The sequence below is a fragment of the Pagrus pagrus genome (assembly GCF_965226575.1).
Source record: "Pagrus pagrus genome assembly, chromosome: 18".
Lineage (NCBI taxonomy): Eukaryota > Metazoa > Chordata > Actinopteri > Spariformes > Sparidae > Pagrus > Pagrus pagrus.
The window spans coordinates 3,050,604-3,076,860 of record NC_140202.1 but is presented as its reverse complement, the minus strand read 5'-3'; the positions used below and the strand labels follow the sequence as shown (position 1 = coordinate 3,076,860).

General features: G+C 40.0%; 1 protein-coding gene across 2 annotated transcripts in view; it reads right to left on the bottom strand.

Annotated features, from left to right (window-relative positions):
* LOC311273584 (leucine-rich repeat and fibronectin type-III domain-containing protein 2) overlaps nt 1-6,605 on the bottom strand; it is a 158,843-nt gene extending 152,238 nt beyond the window's left edge. For both annotated transcript variants that reach the window (XM_084380703.1, XM_084380704.1), the window contains exon 1: nt 5,984-6,605. The gene's annotated coding sequence lies outside the window, so the exon portion shown is untranslated. The remainder of the gene's footprint in view (nt 1-5,983) is intronic.
* Nucleotides 6,606-26,257: the final 19,652 nt, after the last annotated feature.

Below are 26,257 nucleotides of genomic sequence, written 5' to 3'. Positions count from 1 at the left end.
CTCTGTCCCCACGGTCATATTGGTCAGTCAGCAGCAACATCTTAATGTTCCGACTAGTGTTTCACAAAGTTAGGGGGCTGTCGCCTATGCAAACTCCCAGAGGTTCTCTAAAGCTGCACAATGGCCCTGAGTCTGCAGCTTACTTTGACATATGCTACAGTCAAGTGCTTCCTGCTGAGACTTCCAGGAAAAATCACATCACAGGACAACTGGAACAGTGTGGCCACCAGGATGCAGTACCGGCAGGTGAACTAACACCAGAAGAAAGTTAATCTTTTCCATTTTTCTTCTTATTTACTATTCCACCTTCACTTTTTTGCAGCTCACTCTCATAACTATGACCTCGTACATTCTTAAACTATACAAGCTTATGTGCCTCTTTATTTGATGTAGCTGAATTGACACAAGTGGAGAAAAGAAACTCAGTGCATAAGAATGTCCTTATTTTCAGGTGATTGTAATAACATGGTTTATAGTCAATGTATAGTACTGTGTCCACAAGTATTTTCAGTCTACTGTTTTTAATTCAAGTGTTGAATCATTTGAGGCAGTTTGATTTCAGGGATCGACTGATATGGTTTTTATAGGGCCAGTACCAAGACCGCTGACTCGTAATCATGGAGACCAATAAAGGATATTTTTGAAACCGATAAGCATTTTCAGTTAAAATCATAATCTTTGTGTCAACATTTTGAACAACCAGTGATGTCATTCTACTCAAGTACTGCTTTGTAAGAGCAATTTTGAGGTACTTTACTTTGGTATTTCCATTTTCTGCTGCTTTACACTTACACTGTACTACATGTATTTGCTAAATTTAGTAACTAATTACGTACAAGATTCAGATTATTCAGTGTTTTTAGGCAACTGCTTGTCACGTGAAATATCAGATGTTGGCGGGACATTGAACAGAGTCGTGACTACAGAGAAAGAATGCTGCGTCAGAGCCAAACAACTGCATTTTTAAATTAATGTATTTTATCAGCAATCGGACACAAGAAACATTGATACTGATGATTGGAAAATGCTGAATATCGGCCCTGATAATCGGTCGGTCACTAGCTGTTTTTGTTTGTACAGAAGTTCCAAACAAAAGAAGAAAACAATCAAATGTGATGAAGTACGTTATGGTATACTTATTATAAACCATCTCTTAACTGAATTTTTACAGAACAATTACTGTATACTGTTACCGTGATATAAAATGCATGTGCTGTGATACAAGGTTTTGGCCATATTGCTCAGCTCTACTGCAATTTTTAACCACTGTGCTACTCACTGTAAAACCCACAGGACATGAGCACCTTTAGGTTTCTAAAGTCTGGTGTTCTACTTTCCTAAGTAAAATATACACATACACACTAACACACACACACACCTATATATATATATATATATATGTAGAGAGAGAGAGACAGAGAGAGAGAGAGAGAGAGCTGTTGGAGGAAAGCAAACAGTAGAACAGTTGTGAAAAGGCTCTGGGGTTCCTTCATCCCAGTTGGTGGGAAGCTCCAGGTCCCACACTAGAGACTTAGGAGGCAGTCGGCGAAAAACAGCAGCCTTTTTAATGCTGAAGTCCCATTTACAACATGCATGCTTAAAGTATGACTTGTGTTAATGTTTCAGTTTCAGAATGCATTGGTCATCAGTGCGTTCTCATACATTCACCTTATTTATTTATATATTTTAAATGAAAAGCTGTTTATCTTGAGTATAAGTGGCAACCTTTCCTGTCACCTTCAAACCCATATGCTTAAGGAGCTGATTTTTTAGGTGTGGCGTTGGAGAAGAAACAAAGGAGAAATAAAGGAGCTCTCTACAGCCACAACTATCAATTATCTATCAAAATCCTCCTCAAGACAAAGTCCATTCTTAAAAATCTTAGGGCTCCACCCAAGCAGCTGATTCCTCAAATCGCTGCATGAAGTGTCGGCTTCATTGCACATATGCTGTGCTACAGCAGCTGCGCCGTAGTCACTCGGCTTGAATGCAAACAAAAGACCAACTTGGTGACAACAGGAGCGATGATTAAATTCATTAGGGAAATGTCTCCCTCTAATGCATGGCAATCTGAGTTGAAGAAGCACATGAAGATGCCCTACAGCTGCGCATTCCCAAGAAGTGCTTTAATGCATTATTTTACGACAGATCAAACGCATATGACTGCCTGCGTGTGGGCCCCTCCTAGCCTCTCTTTTATTTATTTATTTATTTACTTATCTGTTGTGCTTTCTGTGCACCAGGCTTTCTTGTTATGCTGGTGAAGGTGAGAGAATGAAACCATAAGGGAGTCATGTCTGGAAAGGAACCAAGCTCTAGTTTTCAGCAGACTTGAAGATCAGAGTGGTGCAGAGACACCACAGAGGGTTTAAGGCTAAATCCCAAGTTATTTTCCACTTAATTTTTGAACTTCAATTGGCTTCCATCTAAGCTACTCCATGTGAGCGAGGAATTGATCCCCTCTCTATTATTTTACTGTGTGTGGAGTTTAATGAAACCGTCCTCCCATTCCCACTCCTCCCACCTCTCTCTCATAATTTCCCTTGCAAAACAACAACTTTCGAGCATTCTCTGTTGAGCCTTCTGTGCATGTCGAGCTTCTCCCCAAGGTAAAACTGGCCTACTTCTGTGTGCATCCTCAGCATCCATCTGCCGTACCAGTAAATTACATTTGCCTGTGATTGCAGGTTATCTCATCTGTCAAATCAGGCCTATCAATTTCACCGAGCCGTCTCAACAGAAGGCATTAACCCTCCAGCATCATCCTGGCATCAGGCATTGACAGACAATAACTGCCAGTGATATCAACATATCAGATGAGCCCTGTTGACAGTTCTGTTGTGACTGCTAGCAGTGAGAGACTAAAGACCCGAATGACAATGAACACAAACTGAATGATAATGAGTAAAACAGTTCCAGCTCATATTATTCTCTGGCCAGAAGAGCATGATTATTTTACTTAAAAGGACAAAAGGATTCAGCAAACAATCCAAAATGGAATATTACGTAAATCTAATAAAAGTTTTTTGATTTGACACAAATGTAGCTGATAGGATTTCATTGAATTTAAAATATTTAAAGTTATGTTTTGAGCCAAAAACAGATGGCTGTCTGGAATTTGCATCAAAGATCAGTATGCATGTACAACATTAATGCAGATGTGCATTTAAGTACATTGACAATTGGAATGAAGTATTTTAAAGGTATACTCCAGCAATTTGGTATCACACTTCAATAAATTTGGGGGACTTATTAGAGGCTGAGATATCCTGACGTTTAGCCTCAAGTCCGTAGAGCTCCAGCTGCTGAAACACTGGATCCTTCATTTCCGATAAAGTAACTCAGTGGCATCTTTCATTAGAGGGTAAATGTCCATGTCTTTAAGCTCTACGCCTCCTTTTCAAATGTGGCAGTCTGATAAAAAATGTAGTCCTAGAGAGATAACCACGATGACATCATTATGTTACATGTTGTGTTGTTACAATTGGAAACAGAACTAGATTTGCCTTACATCTCGCTCTTACTATGATCGATTAGGCCGTACACAAACACAATATTGTCTTCAAAGTAAAAACAGTTCACTTTAGTTTTAAATGTGAAAAAGTTTCGGTTTGTGTTTTTGGCTGTGCTCTTCTCACTGGTTTGAAGTGAGCCGAGTTCTATTACAAAAATGTGATGTCACGTGCTTCTGTGCACTAATCAGGATTTAACAATATTTGAGCGAGAATCTCTTAGAATCTCAGAATCTCAGAGTTAGTGGGTTGTTTAGTCATGGTATATGTTATTGTTGTCATAGTTAGTTTTGCTTCACTCTCATCGCTCTCATAGTATCAATTTTGGCCACAGCAGGCAGCTGTTTTTAGTCAAAAAGCTCTAAAAACCCATTGTACACCACCCACTCAGCACCAAACAGCAGACAGACACAGTTAGCACCTAGCTGGTGAACATAGTGGATCAATTAATAACTAAATAACTAAATAACTTAAATAAGAGATGCATATTTCCCTCTGGAGTTGGTAGAGACCAAAACGGAGCTAACAGAAAGTCAGGTTGAAGAATTGGCCACCAATCAATTACAAACCAAAAACAAGCAGAAGACAACATGTCACCAGAGTAACTGCCCCTAGCTATTTAGCTCAGTTAGCCATGCAGCTATGCAGTTCATGAAGTTACTTAAACATTGTTAGATAATTGTTTCCCAGCAATGGACTGTAACTAAGTACATCTACTCAAGTACAGGCAGTGAAGTACAAGTCGGAGGTATTTGCACATTTTCATTTTTTGCCATACTTGTCAGCTGGTTAGTCTGCTAACATCTGCAACACATAATCAACATCAGTGACGTAACGTTAAAACTGTTATTTCTTTGGGAGAGTAAATGTTCGGAACTGAAATTCTTACATATTGCACCTGTAAGAAATTGTGTCCAGATCAAATAAATTGGATGACAGGCCTAACTAACTTAAAAAGTAATTGAGAATTGTTCATTCTCTTTTGTGTTGAAGTTCTGAACCGAACTGATGCTGTAAATAATAATAAAAAAAAAAGAGGACAAGGTTAAGGCTCTCTGTTCTTCTCTTAGATGAGCTGTTTTTGGTCACAGACTTAAATTGCAGCCTGGGACAGTGAGAACGACTGAAATAAATTACAATGACTGTGGCAAAAACAGTAAGGTCTGGGTATATAGAGGAGCGCACTTGTCAGTGAGTCATTTTGCGTCATAAAAATACAGTTTCATGAATAAAACACTGTTGTTCTCAGAAAAAATAAATAAATAAATAAAAAACCTACACACTCTATATTCTTTTTAGGAGGACACCAGCCATTTATACATCAATAATCGCCCTGGTGTGGGAGTCCAAGCGTTCCTTCCTACTGCAGCTTCATACTTCTCCGCGCTGTCCGCGGTGCTGAACAGCCTTCACCGACCGAGCGGCTCTGTCTGCCTCCACACTTGGATTTCTTATTGCGATCCCGTGAGTGCCATGCTACCACTTGTAATCCACAAGAGGGTGGTGATTACAGCAGGCGGTGGCGTTACACTGCTGCCCGTGGTGCCTCATGACGGCCATCGATCCCTTAACCAGACACACACACACACACACACACACACACACACACGGACGCACATGCGTATGCGCACATGAACACGCACCCCGAAATTTTCTCAAGGTGTGAAGCCACTGCTAGTTTAATCAGATAATCAGCACATAGGAGACATATCATATAATCTTCTCATACATGCACGCGCAAACACACGCGCGCGCGCGCGCACACACACACACACACACACACACACACACACACACACACACACACACACACACACAGCAGTCCATTCGTGCAACTTAAAGGGAGTTTAATAACCGTTTAACCCCACTGTAATCACAAGGGGACATTTTGGAAGGAGTAGGCTAATCTTTCCCTCCTTTCTCTCCCTCTCTCTCTCTCTCTCTCTCTCTCACACACACACACACACACACTAGACAACACACACGTTGGCACACCCACAAGACACGCACGTTTATACACACCCAGGATTAGTATGCGTCGGGCACAGCTATCCAACCTCTCAGTTTCCCGTGCAACTGCTGCAACCTTCCCCACATTATGTGACAATCCACAATGAGAACAACAATCTCTCGGAGCTCCTCTGCACTGAACAGATTCACCAGCGATCAGGTTACTTTCCGTAGATACCTGCAATCGTCCGAGAGATTGAGCCACCCCTCAGCCCACTAACACTCTGGCTTTCAGTGGATGCAGTATAAAACCCACACTGCACACCTCAGAGGCTATCTTTTGCAGTTAAATCGCATGCTTTGCGTTAGGCAACCCAGTTAGAGATACACCAAACTAAAACATTCAGCGCATACAGATGAACAAAACAACAAATGAAACTACAAACTGTTCATATAATCTGTGCGGAGCGCAGGACAGTCACAACTCCTGCGTGTGTCAGAAAATAACTGTTATTTCTTACCTTCACAGACGGACAAGTATCCATTGTGTGCCACCGCAGGCTCTGTACAGTAAATTCTGTTTCCTTGGTTCGAGGCTACAGCCGCTCCCTTCCCATTCATCCACTAATTCCAGGAGACGAACTGCAACACCAGCTGCCTACCGAGCCGCACATCGCTCCTTCTTCTTCTTCTTCTTCTTCCTCCTCTCTCGCGCTTTTCTCCTTCACTAATTTTTCCCACCAGCAGATGCTCTGGAAACCTGCGCTTTTGCCGGGAGCCAAGCTGCGACGAAGAGCTTCACAGCATGTTTGTAGTTTCCCCTTCAAGTAAAAATAACCAGCTCGCTGCTGTGTGGGCTCGTCTATGTATTTCCAGGCGGGTTTTTAAGAGAGTGCTGCTACATGGCAAAGGCGTTTTTCTATTTTCTCCCCGCGGTGCTGTAGAGTTACTTGTCAGTGAAAGCACAATATGTCCTTGCTTCTCTTCAGCTCCTGATCGCCCATCCGACACAAAAGTAAAAAAAAAAAGATGAAAATATCACATTCAAAAGAAAGTTATCATTATATATGTATTCTTCAATAACTCAGGAGTTATGTGTTTATCCGAGAGATAGAGGATGGAGAGTTGCGACCCTCGGTGCGAAGTCTCTGCGCTCGAAAGACTGCAATAGAGCGGTGGACCCCAACCTTAGATGGCACAGACACCCTGGAGTATCACAGAGCCCACCGTGAGGAGAGGCAGAGGAGGCAGGTCAGCTGGAACTACAGTGTCTTTACGCAAACAGACACTGGAGCGAGACTATAGCGATGATTACGCGCGAGGAGCCACTTTGGCACGGTCCGCAGCGAGTAACCTACCTTGTTGTCTGCAGGAGATTAAGGACCGACCACGGATTAGTGTGTGTGCTTATAGGTGTTTAGTGTTCACACTAACAAAGTAGCCTATCAGGACAGTAGGCGACCTTGTTTTTTTAGTATTTGTCATGCCATTAAAAAAAATTGTAAGCGTCGCTTGTCGTTGGAAAAAAGCTATAGAATGTTTCCTGTGCAATACCAAAACTGCTCGTTGCATCGTGTTTGACCTTCAAATATCAGAGAGCTCACTTCCATGTTGCAACACTGACACAGTGAGGGACACAACTCCTGTGTGTCCTGAGTCAGTCGTAGAGGATTAGGGGAAAAAATAATGAATACAGTTGCGAATCGAATAATTGGCTCCTGAATAACTCTGTTCTATCTATCTACACTATTAAATTGATATCTTCCAGTTATGGAAAATAACTATATTTATATTTTCCCAGCTTAGGTACTACACTGAAGTATTCAAGTGTTTCCATTTTATGCTTATAAATCTCCATTACATTTCAGAAGGGAACACTGTATTTTTAGCAGTAGATTTATTTAAGAGCTACAGTTACTAGTCACTTTTATATACAAAATATGATTAATTCATAACATCTGTCTTACATTGAACTACCTAGTATATAACATAGGTTAGGTCAGGTAAGGTTAATTTATCATTGTGCAACACCAGGGTTCCAAAACGAAAGTGAGTTCGAGTCCCTTTATGCTACATCATCACTGAAAAACAAAAACAGAACAAAACAAACTATTTTATAGAGTGGAGTGTTGAGGATGCATTCAGGAGTCTCACTGCCTGAGGAAGGAAGCTATTCTGTAGTCTGGTGGTTCGGCAGCAGATACTTCAGCAGCTGGGGGAACAGACTGTGGCTGGTTGGATGGTGTGTTTTAGTATCCTTAGGGCTCTGTGCACAGACCTTACATCACTGTTGTTACAGATGCCTGGTAGATTGGTTCCAACAATGTTCTGGGCATTTTAAACGACCTGATGCAGAACTTTCCTGTCCAGGGCCGTACACGAACTATGCCAGTTTGTGATGTTTATAGTCAAGATAATGAAATATGATTAAAAAAAATAATATATATCATATAGTATGAGACTGATTGGGGTCATTGCTTAAAGCCACTATTTGTAAGATTAAGTTGAATTTTGAGTCTCATCCCCAACTTGTCAAATGCTGATGCTTCGCAATTGTAGGTCTGGTGGGCCGCCATCCGAAAGCGTCAGTATTGATGTAGTAGTAAAATGATTGTTTTAGTTTCAGTTTTTATTGAGGCAAAATTATCCAGTAATTCACAAAAATAAAGTGAACTATAAGTAAGCATTTTTTTCAAAGCAGAACTATATTGAATCACATTTCCTGTCCACCAGCACATTTATTTTGTGACACCAGACCCCGAAAATTGGAATCACTATGTTAAATATCAGTATTCAATGCTCCTATATGTCTGAATCGGGGCCATACCTATTATCTAGGCCACTGATGGTCTCTGAACTACGGAGCCCCCCTCAGTCAAGAAAAAAAAAAAAGCCATGTACTAAACTGAGGGAACAGATTGCTAAACTGTGTGCACAATTTACTAAACTGAGGGAACAGATTACTAAACTGAGGTAACAGATTGCTAAATTGTGCGCACAGTTTAGTAATCTGAGGGAACAGATTGCTAAACTGTGCGCACAGATTACTAAACTGAGGGAACAGATTACTAAACTGAGGGAACAGATTGCTAAACTGTGCGCACAGATTACTAAACTGAGGGAACAGATTGCTAAACTGTGCGCACAGTTTACTAAACTGAGCGCACAGATTGCTAAACTGTGCGGACAGTTTATTAAACTGAGGGAACAGATTACTAAACTGTGCGCACAGTTTACTAAACTGAGGGAACAGATTACTAAAAATTCAAAAAAGACAACTTTGAGGCTTAATTTCTCCAAAATGATACAGTAAAAATGTTTGATAATGACTGAGGGAGTAGTTGGGATGTTCCTGAAGTCAACTGTACCAACCATTGTCAGAATTTATGGACCAAAGTGATGTTACTGTACAGTAAAAATTTAGTATTAGACCTTGTTCGGTGTAAATAAAAGGCTATTTTAGTGCCCCCCCCCACCCATTTAGTAATCTGTTCCATCAGTTTAGTAAACTGTGCGCACAGTTTAGCAATCTGTTCCCTCAGTTTAGTAATCTGTTCCCTCAGTTTAGTAAACTGTGCGCACAGTTTAGCAATCTGTTCCCTCAGTTTAGCAATCTGTGCCCTCAGTTTAGTAAACTGTGCCCTCAGTTTAGTAAACTGTGCACACAGTTTAGCAATCTGTTCCCTCAGTTTAGCAATCTGTGCCCTCAGTTTAGTAATCTGTGCCCTCAGTTTAGTAAACTGTGCGCACAGTTTAGCAATCTGTTCCCTCAGTTTAGTAAACTGTGCGCACAGTTTAGTAATCTGTTCCCTCAGTTTAGTACAGGGCTTTTTTTCTCAACTGACACCAGGGGGGCTCCGTACTGAACAGCTGTTATTCTAATGGCTAATTTTATATTCAGAGTCAATATTTTTACATTTGGCTGTTATAGGTTTAAAAAGAAACAAACAATGATGCTTGTGCTCTGTTGTGGTTACCTTCTCATCCTTTGGGCTCTGACTGATGCATGTGTAATATAATAACAATTTACATAACAACATAACAATTTTTCCCTTTATTTTCCCCTAAAACCAAATATGCAGTAAAGTTTCAAGTGGCAACCATTTCTTTGCCACAAACTTGGCAATAAATTGACCATATAGGAGACAATATGTTTGCTTTCTCAATGTTCAACCAAACAACAATCTTTCCCTTAACTGAAGTGCTTTTGTTGCCTCAACCTCAATAAATCGTTGCTAGGGAACGTGATCCTGACAATCAAAGAAAAACAAATAGGTAGTATACAAACACAATGTCCGGAGACGAGACTGTTGCTTTTGTTTGCAAAATATTACTTATGAGCTGGAATAACAACATTGACCTCGGCCTACACCACTGAGTGGTATACCTCTGCAGGAAAAGGGGATACAAAGAGATTTTTTTTGCTGATTCTGATTTCCATTGACTCCTGTCAAAGTGAATCCATTGATATGTCTTTAGTAGTTGGACATCAGGCAGGATTTTTTGTCCTCTAGTGATTTTGAGCAGAAAAGGATCCCTGGCAGCTGTCTTGTAGCTGTTGAACTCTGTAGGTGAAGTGGAAGTCTCTTGCTCCCCGTCTCTTCCCTTTTCTTTGCTTTCCCTCTGTTTGCTATCGATGCAGAGGGTTGGAAACATGGCAGCTGTGCCTCTCTTGCCCACTGTGTCATTGATCTGTGTTTAGAATTTCTTTCAAATCTACTTAAAGCAACAGCCAGAGGGCTACAGTGTATTATTTATATTAGTTGAAATACACCTCAGGAAATATTAGAGATTTTACAAAACAAGCAAAGAAATACAGCAAATGCTGTGTAAATGCTGCAGCTCTGCTGACAGATCACAGCAAGAGTGTATACTGTAGTGTAAAGTCTGATGCTTGCGAATTGTTTTAGTTCATCATCATCATGGTGGAGATACATTGGGGCTGTTGCTCTGTCACTTAGCATCTAACTATCATGCTGTTTAAAAGGGGTCCAGGTTTCAGGTGTTCAATCTCAGAACCCAACATCCAGTGTTTAAGAGCTTTCATTTGTGGTCAGCATATAAAGGTTATCTGTGCCACCTATTCTATGCACCAGTCATTGTTCACAGTTCACAGTAGCAACTTGAAAGACAGGAATGGATAAAGAGTGGAGAGACAACTTCATATTGACCTGAGTGCTGTATAAAAACAAGCACAGGCTCAGCTGAAGGGTGTCTGAGCTGTCCATCACATGTGCGTCAGAGACATCATGTGCCACTCCAGGACTGGGCATGTCTGCTGGCTTACCAGCATGCACTGTGGCAATGATATTATGAACACTTGATGCATTGATTATTAACACATTCAATTCCAACAGTGAATGGCATTAAGTTTTATTAATCTCATTCAGTTTTTCCTCTCTAAACACTTTATCTGAACAAAACATATCTACTAAATATTTCAACCAAATGTTTATTATATCTCAGGTATTTCCTTTTGATCTATTGCAACATACATGTAACTGGTTCTTACATTTTTAGATCATCCGTAACCCTTTCTGCCATCAAAAATGACACTTTTAATTGTAACTACCCAATTACATAAGTTTGACACTTGATTATAGTGTTGCCCACAAAGAAACATGAAAGAAACTCAAAAGACTTGCAATTTTATTTTTTTTCAATTGATCTAAGCTGTATAAATATTTCATAATACCTACCTTTATGGCCTTAAACCAGAGTTAAACCAGTTGGCTGTGGTAATTAATACAGCAGTAAAGGAGGAAGTGAGGTGATGTAGTACAGAAAATGAAAAGTCCATATAGGGAGGAGGTGGACAGTCAGGTTAAACATGCACAGAAATTTCATTCAGGAGACTGCTGTTCATATCCAATGTGAAACCAGAAGTCAATGGTGAGTTCTTTTAACTGACTAATGTATTAGTAACTTCAAGTAAGCAACATAACGTACATAAGTTACATCATTTAGGTAAGTCTGTAACTTGAGTGACAGAAGTAGTGTGGGTGTTTTGAACCCAAACCACAATGTTTTCCTGAGCCTGACCAAGTATCTTTCCTGCCTTAACTTAGCTAAACTGCAAGTGTACAACAAAGATTCGTTAAGCCTATTGATAGTATGCTACAATGGTCAAGTTGTTTTAGGAGTAACTGGAAATTGATATATTCAGTTACTTTAGTATGAAGATGTTTTGTTTGCTACATGACTTTACCTGTTTTCTACACAGCCATCAGATGAAGACTGAAGCTCAAAGGACACAGAAATGGGGTTTAAGTGATCGTATGACAGAGAAAATACAATATAAAAGCCATCCTAAACCTTAAACCTTCAAATGTAATGTGGCTATTCTACAAGAGTGTTGTGGTGAAGAGGGAGCTGAGCTGGAAGGAAAAGCTTTTGATTTTCCAGTCGATCTACATTCCAACCCTGAACTATGGTCATGAACCCTGCATTGTGACAAAGAGAATGAGATTGCAGATACAAGTGTCTGAAATAAGCTACCACTGTAGGATCGCTCAGCCTTAGAGATACAGCGGGAAGCTCACACATCAGGAGGGAGCTCGGAGTAGAGCTGCTGCTGCTTCACATTGAAAGGAGCCAGTTAAGGTGGTTCGGGCATCTGATTAGGATGCCTCCTGGGCACCTTCCTCTGGAGGTTTTCTGGACATGTCCAACTTGAGTAGACCCTGACAAAAACCCAGAACTCACAGGAGGGACGACCTCAGGATCCCCCAGCAGGAGCTGGGGAAAAGGCTGTCAGATATTCCCTGCCTAACCTGCTGCAACAGCCACCCAACCCCGGAAGCAGAAGAATGGATCGACGGATGAACTAAACCCTAAATTATGACTGAGTATTGACAGAGCAACAGCCCCACAATGTTCAAATAATTTGTGTCATCATCACACAGGGCGTATTTCAGATTATGTGCTAATAAACTACATTGTTTCTTATTTCATCCTGACACTGAGCTGTGTTTATAACTCTTGCGTGTGACCTTTGAGGTACAGAAAAATCATTATAATGATGGCTCCAAACAAATTTTTAAGCTACAGTTAGATTACAGTGAAAGTGCTGTAAGTACGCTGTAAGTATCCTTGTGTAAATGGAATTGGAGACAAGGGCTATTTTATTTAGTCAAAACACATTTCATTACCAAACTGCCACACGACAATGTGCACGCACAGATAATGGATCAGAATAAACAGGAATGTGTTGTGGAGGAAAAATGTTGAAGAACATAAAAACAAGTCGCGACAAAGACATACGGTAAACAAGACACAATCAGCAGCCTCATATGTACCCAACAGCAAACATGACAAAGCCATGACAACAAAGGCAAGAAAATAAAAAGAAAGGGTAATGAGATAGAGAAATGCAGTGGCAGTAAGTGGGCAGCTGAGACAGCAGTGATTATGGTTTTCAGGAGGATGAGTGGGATACAAATGCAGGCAGGGTGGAGTCATCCAACAACAGAGATGGAAGTAGTTCAGACAGACTGAGGCACTTTGATACACTCTTTAAAGCAGTCTTTGACCTTAAAATTTGGTCTTTGTGTACGCTTCAAGTCACATTATTGTCAGGGCAGCATACCACAGAATAAACAACCATGTACTGTACAACTTTAAAAATTCTGCAACATCCAAGAGCACCATTGTTGACATTTTGCCTAAGTACCATGAAGTGTGAGTTTGTTTCTTCTTTCCTCAACTGTTATTATCTCTGACCCTTAAGATTTTATCTTGTGACCCCTTGGAAGGCTCTTAAACCCAAGACAGGAACAACATTTGTATTAATCTGCAGTAGAAATGGTTGAGGTTTGTAAGAAAAAAAAATTACAGTGACTGAAAGCACTGACTTTTGAATTCTTTAGCAAACTTAGCAAAACAGTCCCACCACACGGTCCATTTAGCCCTTCTGTTCTTAGTTTTGGAGCCTTTGATCATGAACCTCAAACTTCCTCAGTAAATGGAGTGTAATCGGTTGTGATTGCCCATGTTGGTTTAAAATTTAAGATAGGTAGTCCATTCAGTAGCTTCAGTCCTGGAGCTTTTGATTGTGTAACAATTAGAGATAAGATGAAACAATATATGTCTGCCTATATATTTACCAGCCATGACAATGTCGACTGGTAAAGTTTTTCCTTTGTGAAGTCTGTGTGTGTGTGCGCATCATCCAACCCACTCTAGTTACCCCTCTAGTGTAAGTTTTGCATGTGAAGGGCTCCACAGTCAAGCTAGCAAAAATAAGTTATATGTAACATCTTACCATAAGATTTAACTTTTAACATAAAGCTTCAGGACAAACACTTCACATATTGTGACATATTAAGACTTTAGGGCTGTTAATGTTGTGAAAGGGTTGTGGTTTGGTTAGGTTTAGGCACAAAATCTACTTGGTTAGGTTTAAGAAAAGACCATACGTTGGTTTCTAATAACTGTATTAGGGCTGTCACGATACTAAAATTTTCAACTCGATACCGATACTCAGGAAAATATTTCATACTCGATACCATTTTCGATACCACAAGGAAAAAAAAAAAAGACCCCAAAATTTAAAAGAAATATTTTTATTAACAAGAAAAATGCAAAAATAACCTCTTTTACAACATGTAACAATTAACAGAACCACACGTTAAATATTCTGGGGAATTGGCATCATATTTTTGTTGTTGGCCAAACAGATTGTAGAGTCGGCTGTGTGTGTTGCTGTTTGGTTGCAGGTCGACTTTTCTCTGCTTCATTCTGGGACTTTAAAAGAGAAAATAACACTTTTCAGTCACCAACATCTATGTAAACTTAGTATACTGACACTGTGTCTATCAACGTAATATGGGCATGCCTGATTTATTTATTTTTTTACGTTGTTTATAATCATTAACGTGACGTCAGCCTTTAATCGCTAGCTGCGGCTAATGGCTAATAATAACAACACGGCCAACATTAATGCGAGCCACCGGCCACGATAACATCAGTAATAAGTTTGAAACGAACAACACTAACCTGTCGAAATTCACTGTAAAGGCCAGGAAGTATTACTTGACTTGGTCGCCACCGCCTTGTAGCAGTGTTTGCACACAGGCTTATCCACGTCCTTCGGCTTTCCGTGCTCGTTAGACTTGAAGGCAAAATACCTCCAAACAACACTTTTCCCTCTTTCATTTTCAACCAAAACTGGTTGATGTGGCCCTCCTGCAGCAGCACTGGCCATGCGCTGTTGTTATTGTGCACGTCACGGTGAGGGGGAGGGTGCCTCCTGCTGTGTGTGTGAAGGCAGAGAGGGCGAAGGACGCAGCGTCGGCGGCTCGGCGTTGGGGAGGGGTGCCGGGGGGGTGGTATCGATACTTTTGAAAATGAGTATCGTATCCGGATACAACATTTTAGTATCGATACTTTTTTGAATTTCGATACTTTTGACAACCCTAAACTGTATTTAGTTATGTTATGTAGTTTATGTACATTAACTTACTTAATTAAACATAAATTAAAAATAAATTGTTATTTTTTTATTTTTTTTATTTTACGTGCTGATAACAAGACAAGACAGTGACAGTGATAGACAAACAAGATGACTCATCCCGCGTGTGTGTGTGTGCCTGTGTGTGTGTGTGTGTGTGTGTGTGTGTGTCCATGCATGACATAACGTGACATAACGTGACTTGACATGACATAACACAATATGGCATAGTATAGTATGTAGCATGATAGAAAATAGAGATGACCATTATTCTAATTAAGGGTTGTGAACGACTTGGCAAAGGGAGATAAGATAGACTGAGGTATTGGGTGATGAGGCCGGACCAGGGATCCGGAGCACCGAGCGAGGGGGCCCCCCACCCGGCCCCAGCAGCCAACGTGGAGGCCTCGGCGGATAACGGGCCCTTTAAGGCCAGCGGGTTTTTCCCTCTTCCCCTTCCCTTTTTCCTTTTCCTTTTCCCCTCCCCTTTCCTCCCTTCCCTTTCTTCCCTTTTTTGGGGGGTTATCCTGCTTGGGACAGCAACCAGACCCTGAGGAGATCACTGGTTAATAGTGGATCCATCCCTGTCACCTCTATCAACAACCCCCAGACCTATTTGGAGGGAGTCTGCTGTCCAGAGGGGTGACACTTATTGATATTTCTTTATTCTATTTTTAATTTAGAGGGGTTATTCTTGCCAGCCGCGCTCCTGCCCACCCCGATCGGAGGCCCCCCTGCGCCACCGGTGGGCCGGGTAGGGGGGCCCCCCCGCCCGACACCCCAGCGAGTCCAACATAGCCCAGCCCCACATCCAACCATCTGTTGAATATTATCAGTTATATCGAGGGTAATAGTGAGTGATGGTGATTATCTTGTTATAATCAAAGTTGTAGTGTGGAGTAGCTAAATACCCCTAAGAAAGATGAAATACAGAAAAAAAATTGTACATAATAAATAAATATATGCATATATACCTACATATACATACATACACTCATATACACATACACACATACATATTGTTGTTTTTGTAGCATGGATTTATCTATAAATGGGAGATTTCTGATGCTTAATTCTTGGGTCAGGTTATTTTCGATTTCAAGCCAGGGTGAACTGATGTCGTTTGTCCAGTGACGGATATACTGCAGTTGGTGTGATAGAAAATAGACAGCAAAATTTGGAGCCCCAAGTGCTCCATATTCTTAATGTTTTTGCAGAGTGGATAGTTAAATTCTTGTTTTTTTATTTTTCCAGTAAAATTTAGTGACTATACTATTGAGAGAGGAGAACCAGCCCGTGGGTGGGGTAACAGGAGTCATTGCAAAAAGATAGTTTATTTTTGGGAGGATATTCATTTTAACTGTTGAAATTCGGCCAGTTAGAGATAATGGGAGTTTATTCCATCTTTCCAGATTGTCTTTTATTTCTTGTAATAGGGGGGTATAGTTGAGTTTGAATAATTTGCTTAGGTTTGGAGAGATGTGTATTCCAAGGTATTTGATTGATTTGGCTATACGGGTAAAGAGGGGGTCCCCAGCCTCAGCATCCCAGCCACCTATAGGCAGAATAGGTGGGTGGGAAAATAAATTAATCTTGACTGTTGGTCACACACAGGTCACAAATCATGGTCTCCGAGGGGAAAGTCCAGTGTAAGAGCCATACAACAACCCCAACCAAACCTCGACTCCAACTTTTCCCCCAATTTAAACTACTGCACTAGAGGGGCGCTTCAAGAACTGATGCGAAAGGGGTAACTACAGTTTCAAACTTGGAAGCATATAGCCACTGACCAGGTTGCTGTATTTGACACATTTGGAGTGAGAATTGAAGAGGAAAAAGAATCTTTATTTTATGTCACATATCATACAATGTACAACAAAACAAAATGAAAACTGACCCATGGTCCAACCCATGAGAACTGAATACTCATGTAATAATGTGTGACTGAGTACTCATGGGTCAGAACGTGAACAGGCCAAGGAGGTTATGTTTTCACTTGTGTCCGTTTGATGGTTGGTTGGTTTGTTTTTATAGATTTAAGTCTTTAGATAGAATAAACTTTTTTTAATTATTATTATTTAAAGTAGTGCCCCTCCCCACACAAACGTCCTTCCTTTGAATTAATTTCCTTGTATGTTCAGTTCAGGTACAGGAAGTAATAGGATTTAAAGACACTGACCTTTCTCAGCCTTGAACTTTTGGGATTTTGCACTGGATAAGACTAGCTAAGTACCTGCATTGTAACCTTTTAATTCACTTTTTAAAAGTGACTTTTATAGACTTCCTTTTAGGGTATGTAATGCTCTTAAAGTCATTATCCTCATCTCCCAGTGGTTTTCTTTTTTATATGGCCATGTGTGGTATAAATCAGAACCTAAGAATGAAAAAACAAAATGATAAAGATCATACACTGTATAGAATCACTCCTGGAAATGGAAAATAGAATGAGCTTTTTACTACTCTCTTAGGGAAAACATACAAGGTCCTTTTCCTGTTTTTATCAGTTGCCACAGTCGAGCACCATAAACCTGATGATTTGCATCTCAATTTCCACAGCTTGCCAGCAGAAAATGGGGAAAGATTTCCCAGTTTCATCTCTGTGTTTTTACAGCAACCTGACAACATTATGGTGAAGATGCATGACCCTGATCCTCTGTTACTCTGTGGCAATCCATCAAAGGTGAAGTGGATAGAGTTCACTTTGTCATGCCGTTTGTATTGATCTGTCGTCTTCAGCGCAGAGGTGATTTGCTGTCAGGGTATCAGTGTCAGTGACCTGCTGACACACTGGCCCCTGTGGGAAAGATGTAATTGAATAAAGCACTGAACAAGATAGTTATAGAATTGGAAAAAAAAAAAAAAAAAGCAAGGCATGACTATTTCGATGGTCACCATAGCTAATCTTGTTACCCCCACAATCAGTCACCACAGCAATCAGTCAAATGACCTTTCAATAAGTGTGTAAAATTAGCCGGAAGAAATTGATGTTGTATCATGATCACATGGCCACGAATGATGGGAACATAGTGTAACTGTTATCAGTGTGGAACAATGTAGGATCACAGTTGTCAAGGATTACAGCTTTTAATTAATGTGTGTGTTAGCTGGTACTGTCACTGAACACACTGACCTTCATATGTCTTATTATGTAGAGAACAAAGACATGTCCTTTCTTTAATGGTTTGATCTTAATTGAGCATTAAATAGGCTACAAACAGTTGATTTTAGAGCCTTTTAATTTGAGAGAATAAAAATGCAAATAGATGGTCTAATCCAGCGCTTCCCTTAGCATTCTATGAAATTAAGAGTGCCTCCACACCAACAAAAAGAAATGATGCTTTCATCAAATATATTATTAGGCTTATTGCCATCAGGAAAAACCAGCAGTGATCCTAAATCACACTGCAATGCTCTCACATTTAACAAGGGAGGTGATTGTTTGAATCATCATCTATAATAGTTATGAGATGACGAAGCTCAGTGCTACTCATATCCTGTGGAAGCATTAATGCAACGTGTGTCCTGACAGAATCTACAGGAGCAGTCAGCATAAGCAGTTTGTGCTGTTTTTATAAAGGGACATCCACCCACACAATTTTATCCGAAATACCAAATTCAGAAAGATGACACTAATCCAGGAACTGAGGAAGACAGTGGCCACTTTAGCAAAAACTTCATCCAACTTATGAACTAGCTAAACTTGTCCAGTGCCACACATGGCAACTGGCATTTTCTGGGACACCTCTAATTAAGTATTAGAGTATTTTAGTCAGTCAGTTACCTTTTTGACAAGAGGAAGAGTCTACAGCCATTAGTGCACTCTACTTCGGCATGGCAGAGCTAAATGCTAAGATCACATGAACACAATGACAAGCTGGTGTTTAACAGGTGTAATGTTTATCTTTCTAGCCATTGCAGCAAAAACATGTTACAACCGGATATCACGCCAAACCATGTAACAGACCACCATGTCACTGTCCAGTTTGGCCTTGGCTACTTACAGGTGCAGCCACCTCGATTTTCCTCTCCCAACCAAAGGCCTTTCAGCTGCCAGCCGGTTCCCAGTCGATTACCAGCCACTGGGAGTCCACCCCTCTTCCTGGGGTGTGCCCAGATTCCCCTGTAAACATGCCCATTCATTCAATTGCAGGGTGTCACCATGAGATGGCGCTTCCCTCACAAAAAACATATACACGGTAAATACTCTTTAAACCTAACCCTTATTCTTCTACTCCATTACATCATTACATTTTACATTTACATTACATTTATTTTAAAGCTTTAGTTAGTTTAGTTAGCATTAGGCCAACTGGTTACTTTGCTAAGATTATTTATATTTTTTATCAATAATCTAAAGTTGTAGCTAGGTTATATTATTATAGGTTAAGCCACACAGCAGTATATAAAGTTATCAGTTGAGTTCATCCTTTACCTGCTGCAGCCCTAAAGTTATGAACACATTAACGCATCAATATTTATAATTTGAGAATATACTATAAGTATATTATTCTGAAATTGACCATTTGTTTTAAAACGAAGACCGTGTGTTTATTTAGTTTGATTAAGCATATAAAATTGATCAATGAAGATCTTTCTCTTCTGATTAAAATGGTCTTCCCCCATACTACATAGTGCACCTTTAATGAGTAGGATTACTTTTACTTTTGTAGTACTTTTAAGATGGCCGTCGCATAAAAGTGGGCTGTCTATTCAGTAGAAAGACAAATATTTTTCAAACTGCTGCTACATAACCAAAGAAAACAGAGAAGGGGGGCTTTGTTTTTGCCCAGTTGGTGGGTGAGAGAGGTGCCTTTTGAAAGAAATAACTCAAGAAATTCAATTTCTGATCTTTTCATCTAAAAAAGAGGTTGTTTAACGTTCAAGAAAAAAATTATTTCCCACCTCAGGATTGAGATCTCTATCATTATTCAGCATTTCTCTCTGGCAAAACCTCTATTTGATTTCAACCCCATCACAGACAACCTGTAACCTGTTTTGAGTATGACCTGTTGACCAATTGTAACTACAAATATGATTTTAAAATCCACAGTTTGACCACCAAACCCCGTCATCACTACCTTATGAGATAATGGCGTACACATTTTAAATAAAAATATGTATTAAAATAAGAAATTGGTAATAATTTCACATTATAGTGATTATCCTATGTGATGGAAATTTTGTACATATAGAGACATGTATATTGAAGTCCTGTACCTCTTTACCTTCTTTTTCTATCTAAGTTTAGGGAAGTGAGTCCACTCACCCCTTCTTGACTTGTATCTTTATGTGCAGAGAACATGACCCAGTAACGGCTGCACGAACAGAGCGAGAGACACACCCACAGAGACAAATAAATACCAAGCATTTCCTATTCTGCGCTGAGTTCTCTCTCTGTAACAATCCTGTGTTGTTGCTTTGTGATTTCTCCTCTTGTACAAGATTAAACTTTGTTAAACTTTGAGCTGGCTCTGATCAAGAAGTTATTTCAACAAAACTTGGCGCCCAACGTGGAGCGCCAAGTTTTGTTAAAATAACTTAACATAAGTTTAATCTTGTACAAGAGGAGAAATCACAAAGCAACAACACAGGATTGACAGCTTGCCTCAGGGATTTTTTCTTACCCTCCTTATGATGCCTAAAACAAGCGTAACTCATAAAAAATTACAGTCATCAATATGAAAACCACATGTGGATAACGACACAAATGTGAACACACACACGTTCGCACATACACACACACACACACACACACACACACACACACACACACACACACACACACACACACACACACAATAACTTTTAATCTTGCACTTCATTTCCCTGACCTTGATGACACAGAACTGGATAACTCTGCATACTGATCATCGAGACTTTGTGGAGAGGTGATGATGATGGTCAATTGGGACATTTGAAAATGCTTGCATTATAAAGAAACACTAACCATTTGAGTGTGGGGGGCTGGGAGACCTGTTGGGATGGCCATTGAACAAGAACAGAGAGATGTACTGTAATGCTAATGATGTGTTTGGCCTCCCAAGATATGCAGAGGATGTTTGTGAAAACTCTTTTATAAACTGATAGCATCTCTTTTATCATCCGCCACTGTGTGAGGAATTTCTGATAAAAATATCAGTATCATTTGCGCTGAAAATGATTCACCTGAGAGTAATAGTTCATGGGTCTTACCCATTCAAAAGACCCATTGACTTCAAGATTAGGGACCTGGGAGTACCAAAATGCTAACTCATTTCTGGGTTTTAGGACTCATTCCTGTAGCACTCTATTTGATGATTAACCAAAGCAGAAAGAACAAAAAATAAAAGTGTTGATGGCACCTTATCGTTTCTCAGAATTTATCCTGAGGGGAACATGAGTGACCACCAAATTTCATGGCAAACCATCAAACAGTTGTTGAGACATTTTGTGTAAAACCAAAAATATCCTAGTGTGTCCATAAAATGTGAAAATATCAAATGTTCATTTCGATTGAATCAAATTTTGCCTATAAAATTGGCTTTGATCTGTAGTAGAACAATATGTTAGCGTCAACAGGCTTATGTGCCTACTCTTTTCATCCAGTCAATTTTCTCTCTGAAAGAATGAACTCCCATCATCAGTTTTATTACGTTATGCTGATGATAAATCTCCTGACCATGCTCTTTTGTCGATACGAGCTATTACTGAAACAATGCAGCCAGTGTCATTGACACAAAATGATGAATTAACTGACCAGATGACAGTCTGTGCTTAAATCAGTCAGCCAGTCAATATGCCACCCTGGGGAGACAAAGAGACATCAGGCATGACAGTTGATTTATTTACTGATCACTGACCACTTGATACCCCGGGAAAATGTGTCCAAATTTACTTTGGAATGAGAGACAGAGACACACTGTGGCATGCAAATGGGGGTATTTCTGGGGATTTGCTGTTTGAGTTTGGTTATACTGAAAGCCCAACAGAGGTGCATCACTTGATAATATCTGTGTCTCTCACTCTGTTTCTCTCCAAGTGTTCTCCTGTGTGATTGCTTTATATTTGATAAAGGAAATCGATACAGGATAGTAGTTTTTACCTGGAGTCACCTCTTCACTGAGTTTCATGAAAGGGAGAAAGTGAAAATACTCAGAACAAGGTCAGTCACATCATCCACTATGATGAAAAATTTTGCCAAATGAGGTGATGAACTGGATCAATAAGGTATTGCTGCTTAATGAGAAGTAGTGGTTTGTACAACAGATGAATCGCACAGAAATTAAATATTGTGTATGGCAGCACACATTAACTTTCCTTAGTGTGTGTTAAATAACAGCTGGGAAACTGTGAATTAAAATCTTAAAGATGTTGGTCGGCACACATCTGTCCCAGCTGTTCTGCATGTCCAGATCCAGATTTCAGTTGCACTCACACCTTTTCTCTGAAAGCATGATAGCATTGGAGGCTACACAATGGACCGTGGATGAAGTAGAAAACTGAGGGAAGTGTTGACAAGGAATTTGCATAGTAATTTTTACACCTGTTTAGACCTGCCAATCACCGCAGAAAGCGTGCATGGCTTTTGGGATGTTACAGATATTGGGCGTGCAAACCTCCACATCCAAACATGATATAAAAAGCTTGTCACTCCTGTCAGACTGTCAAACTAAATGGGATTCAAAACACTATTGAGGGTTCATAAGCAGCATAGAGGCATGAACATTTTTGAATTACGCATAATTTACTTTTAAGGTAAATTTGTATTTGACATCCATCCTTAAACCCCAAACTCTTTTTTGCTACACATCTTTCTGTGCTCATCAGCTGTAGACAGAATTTTAGTACGAGACAGCAGTAATAACACTACCATATTTGAACAAAATGTGCATGTACCTAATGGACTAAACAGGTCAATTGACAGTGACTCCCAAAATTACATTCATGACCGTTCCCAAAATAAAATGACTGTTGCAGCACACCAGCAGCAGGTGTAACTGACTTTTGTCATGTGCTCGCAGTTAGGTTGGATTTAGGCAAGAAAACTACTGTACTTAGTAAGGTTTTGGACAATACTGTGATTTGCTTAAAATAACTTAATTATGTAATAGTTGCAAACATACTCACATTAGGATTAGGGTTACATTACATAACTTCAGTTACGTAATGTGCATGACCTAGGGGTCTCACAAATGAAAGTCCTCTGCTTGTACGACCCAACCATCGGTCCCCAAAGCTCCTCCCTATGTTGAATTGCAACTCTTTATAGTGCCTCGCCTGACTTCCTCCTTTACTGCTGTAATAATTACTATGGCCACTACAGATCGCTGCCTGACCAGAAATGTAAATATGGGTCATAATAAGCTGCTTTCACAGTCAGACTATATGGTCAATTATCTGATTCGACAAGCTTGGATGAGTAATGTACTGTTTTAGTTTACATTTTAATGAGTTGAGGACAATTGATAGGCAGCACAGGTTAAAAGCACAGAAGCCCCCTACATTAGCAACGTTAGCATAAAGGAAACTCCTGCAATTTTCTAGCAAGTGAAGAGCATGGAAGTTCCCTGATTTTGGGTATTTGTAACATTAGTATGTAGAAAATTCCTGCTGTTTAACATGAAGATAAACCAGACACTATATAGCCTGTATGGTCGATGCCTTACGTAAAAATACATTATCAAAGAAACTGGGTCAGTACATAAATATGGGCTAAGTATTGTTAATTAGCCACAGGGATCACAGCGTTTTGCGAACTCTTTGATATTCTTTCAATATCCATAATAGACAGTAACAGTGTGAGCTATTTTACATTAAAATGGGTGTTTTTTTCCCCACATATTCTGTGAAACTCCAGGGCTCTGACTAGATCACTATATTTTACTATAAAATTATGCAATCTGAGCTTTCTAGGGATACTGAACAGTTGATACTAAACATCATTCATACAGTTTATAGCACAAAAACAACTCCTCATGTTGATAAAGCCTATGTGTAGCATATATGAGGGTTGCCTTAGACTTCAGGCACTCACATTGTCACTGACCTAATGGTACAATACTGTATGCAGATCCTGAAAACACTTCATAACTCCTGGACACAAAAACCATTTCAGTGTATTATTATCTCTGTTGGTGATCAGCCCAGTCCTCAGTTTCTGCAAACCCCTGACACGTTCAAATTTGTACATGTCATATGTACCATATTACATCTACATGAGCTGACTTTCATGTTGTGAGGCGGAGGGGATGGTAGTGGAGTTACAGGCGAGAAGGTGAGCATTTCAAGATTGTGTTACTTTGTCAGTGTGAAAACACTGGATATTTTTAAGGCAATATTGGGACAAATTCTAGCTGTGTTTGCAGTGACAAAACCCAGGTATGATAAGCCAAAACCTGATCTTTTCCCAACCAAGTGTTTGTTTGTTTTTTTGTGCCTAAACCTAACCAGACCATGTAAGCACAGTGTTGTCACAACATAAAATTGAAGCTAAGAAAACGTAAAGTTGCAACATAAAGAAATGAAAAGTTTTGTCATGGTTTGAATGAAAGTACACAAATTGCAACATTTATTCTGGCAATTGGGTTGTGCTGGTAGCTTAAGACAGTGTGCCCATTTGAGTAGTGTATACATATTTCCTTTGTAATGTGGCAGAAGGAAATGCCACAGTTTGACTTGACTGCAACCATCCAGAATTGCTCTTAAATTAAAGTATGTGCATGAAAATGCAGTCATTTGAGGCAATGCCATACCGCTATTTGTTTTGACAGTAAAGGTTTTTTTCCCCAAACTGACACAATAAGCAAAACTATTGATAATGCATTTGGATTTGGACGGATTGTTTTAGTGTTCAGTATAAACATATTGAAAAAAAGGACTATTGCTTTATATTTATGTCTCAAGGTGGATCATTTAGTGTACGAATGTTGAGATCAAGCATTAGAGTTAACTGTACCCCTAAGGCATAGCTTGAAGATATTATGTGAAAGAAAAATCTTTCTATAATTTTCTTCTTTTTTAGACTGCCTATGAAAGCTACTTTTCTCGCTGCAGTCAGATTATCACTTAGACATTTGTCCACATAGGCACATTTTCACAGCACCCCTGATTTGCAGGGAAGTACAATAGAATGTTTTTAGAATCTTTTGGGCCAATTTCAATTGCTTCTTGCAATTGGCAATTACCGGCTCTGGTCTGAATGCTGACAGAGCATTGTGCAGAGGCTGTACTGTAGTTGGAAAATACTGTACATCCTTGTATATGAAATATGGTATTGACGCATGCAGAAAATGTAATGGCTGATGAACAGCTGTGGTGCAGGAGAGATAAACCTCATTATTGAAACGCAGCTGCACTGTGGGAAACCAGCAAACCCTTTCATCAACACATATGTGCTCCTCAGATAAGAAAGTATGAAGGGCTGTGTCATAATTTACATTTCAGACCCTCAGCAATTACAGTGGCAGGTACAATTATTGTGATTCGTATCATTCATACAAACACATAACCATGAAAAACATCCATCATTATGTTCATGCATTGTTTGATGACCAACCAATCATGGTGCTTGTCATGTCACCCAGCTGTCCTCAAAACAAAACGACAATATTTCTTTGTGAGACTTGCTTTGCTGGAAGAGCAGTGCTTTCCAAAAGCGTTATACATTACATATGACCATTACATTATTTGATTCTAACGTTCAGTGTTGCCAATTCAGAGGTCTTGAATCAAACTATGCTGTTCACATATAAAAACTAGAATAACACTCAGTAGAGTACATACCTCCACCAACAAACAACAGTCCCCTTTAAGTCTAATCCAATATCAAACATAGCCCTGTATAACTTTAAATTTGAATCCACCCATAACCACATACACCAATCAGGCATAACATTATGACCACCTGTCTAATATTGTGAAGGTCCCCCTTGTGCAGCCAACACAGCTCTTACCTGTCAAGACATGGACTTAAGACCTCTGAGGGTGTCCTGTGGTGTCTGGCAACAGGGCGTTTTATAGTGGATCCTCTAGGTCCTGTATGTTGGGGGGTGGGGCCTCCATGGATCAGACCTGCTCTAGCATGTCTTACAGATGCTCGATCAGATTGGGATCTGGAGAATTTGGAGGCCCGGTCAACACCTTGGGCCCTTTATTGTGTTCCTAGAGCTGTTCCTGAGCAGTGTTTGCGGTGTGTCAGGGCTCATTGTCCTGCTGAGGGGCCACTGCCATCGGGTAGTGTTGTTGTGATGAGGGGGTGTACTTGGTCCACAACTTGGTTTGATGGGTGGTACGTGTCAAGTGGCATTCACATGAATGCCAGCACCCAAGGTTTCCCAGCAGAACATCGCATAGTGATGAGATGATC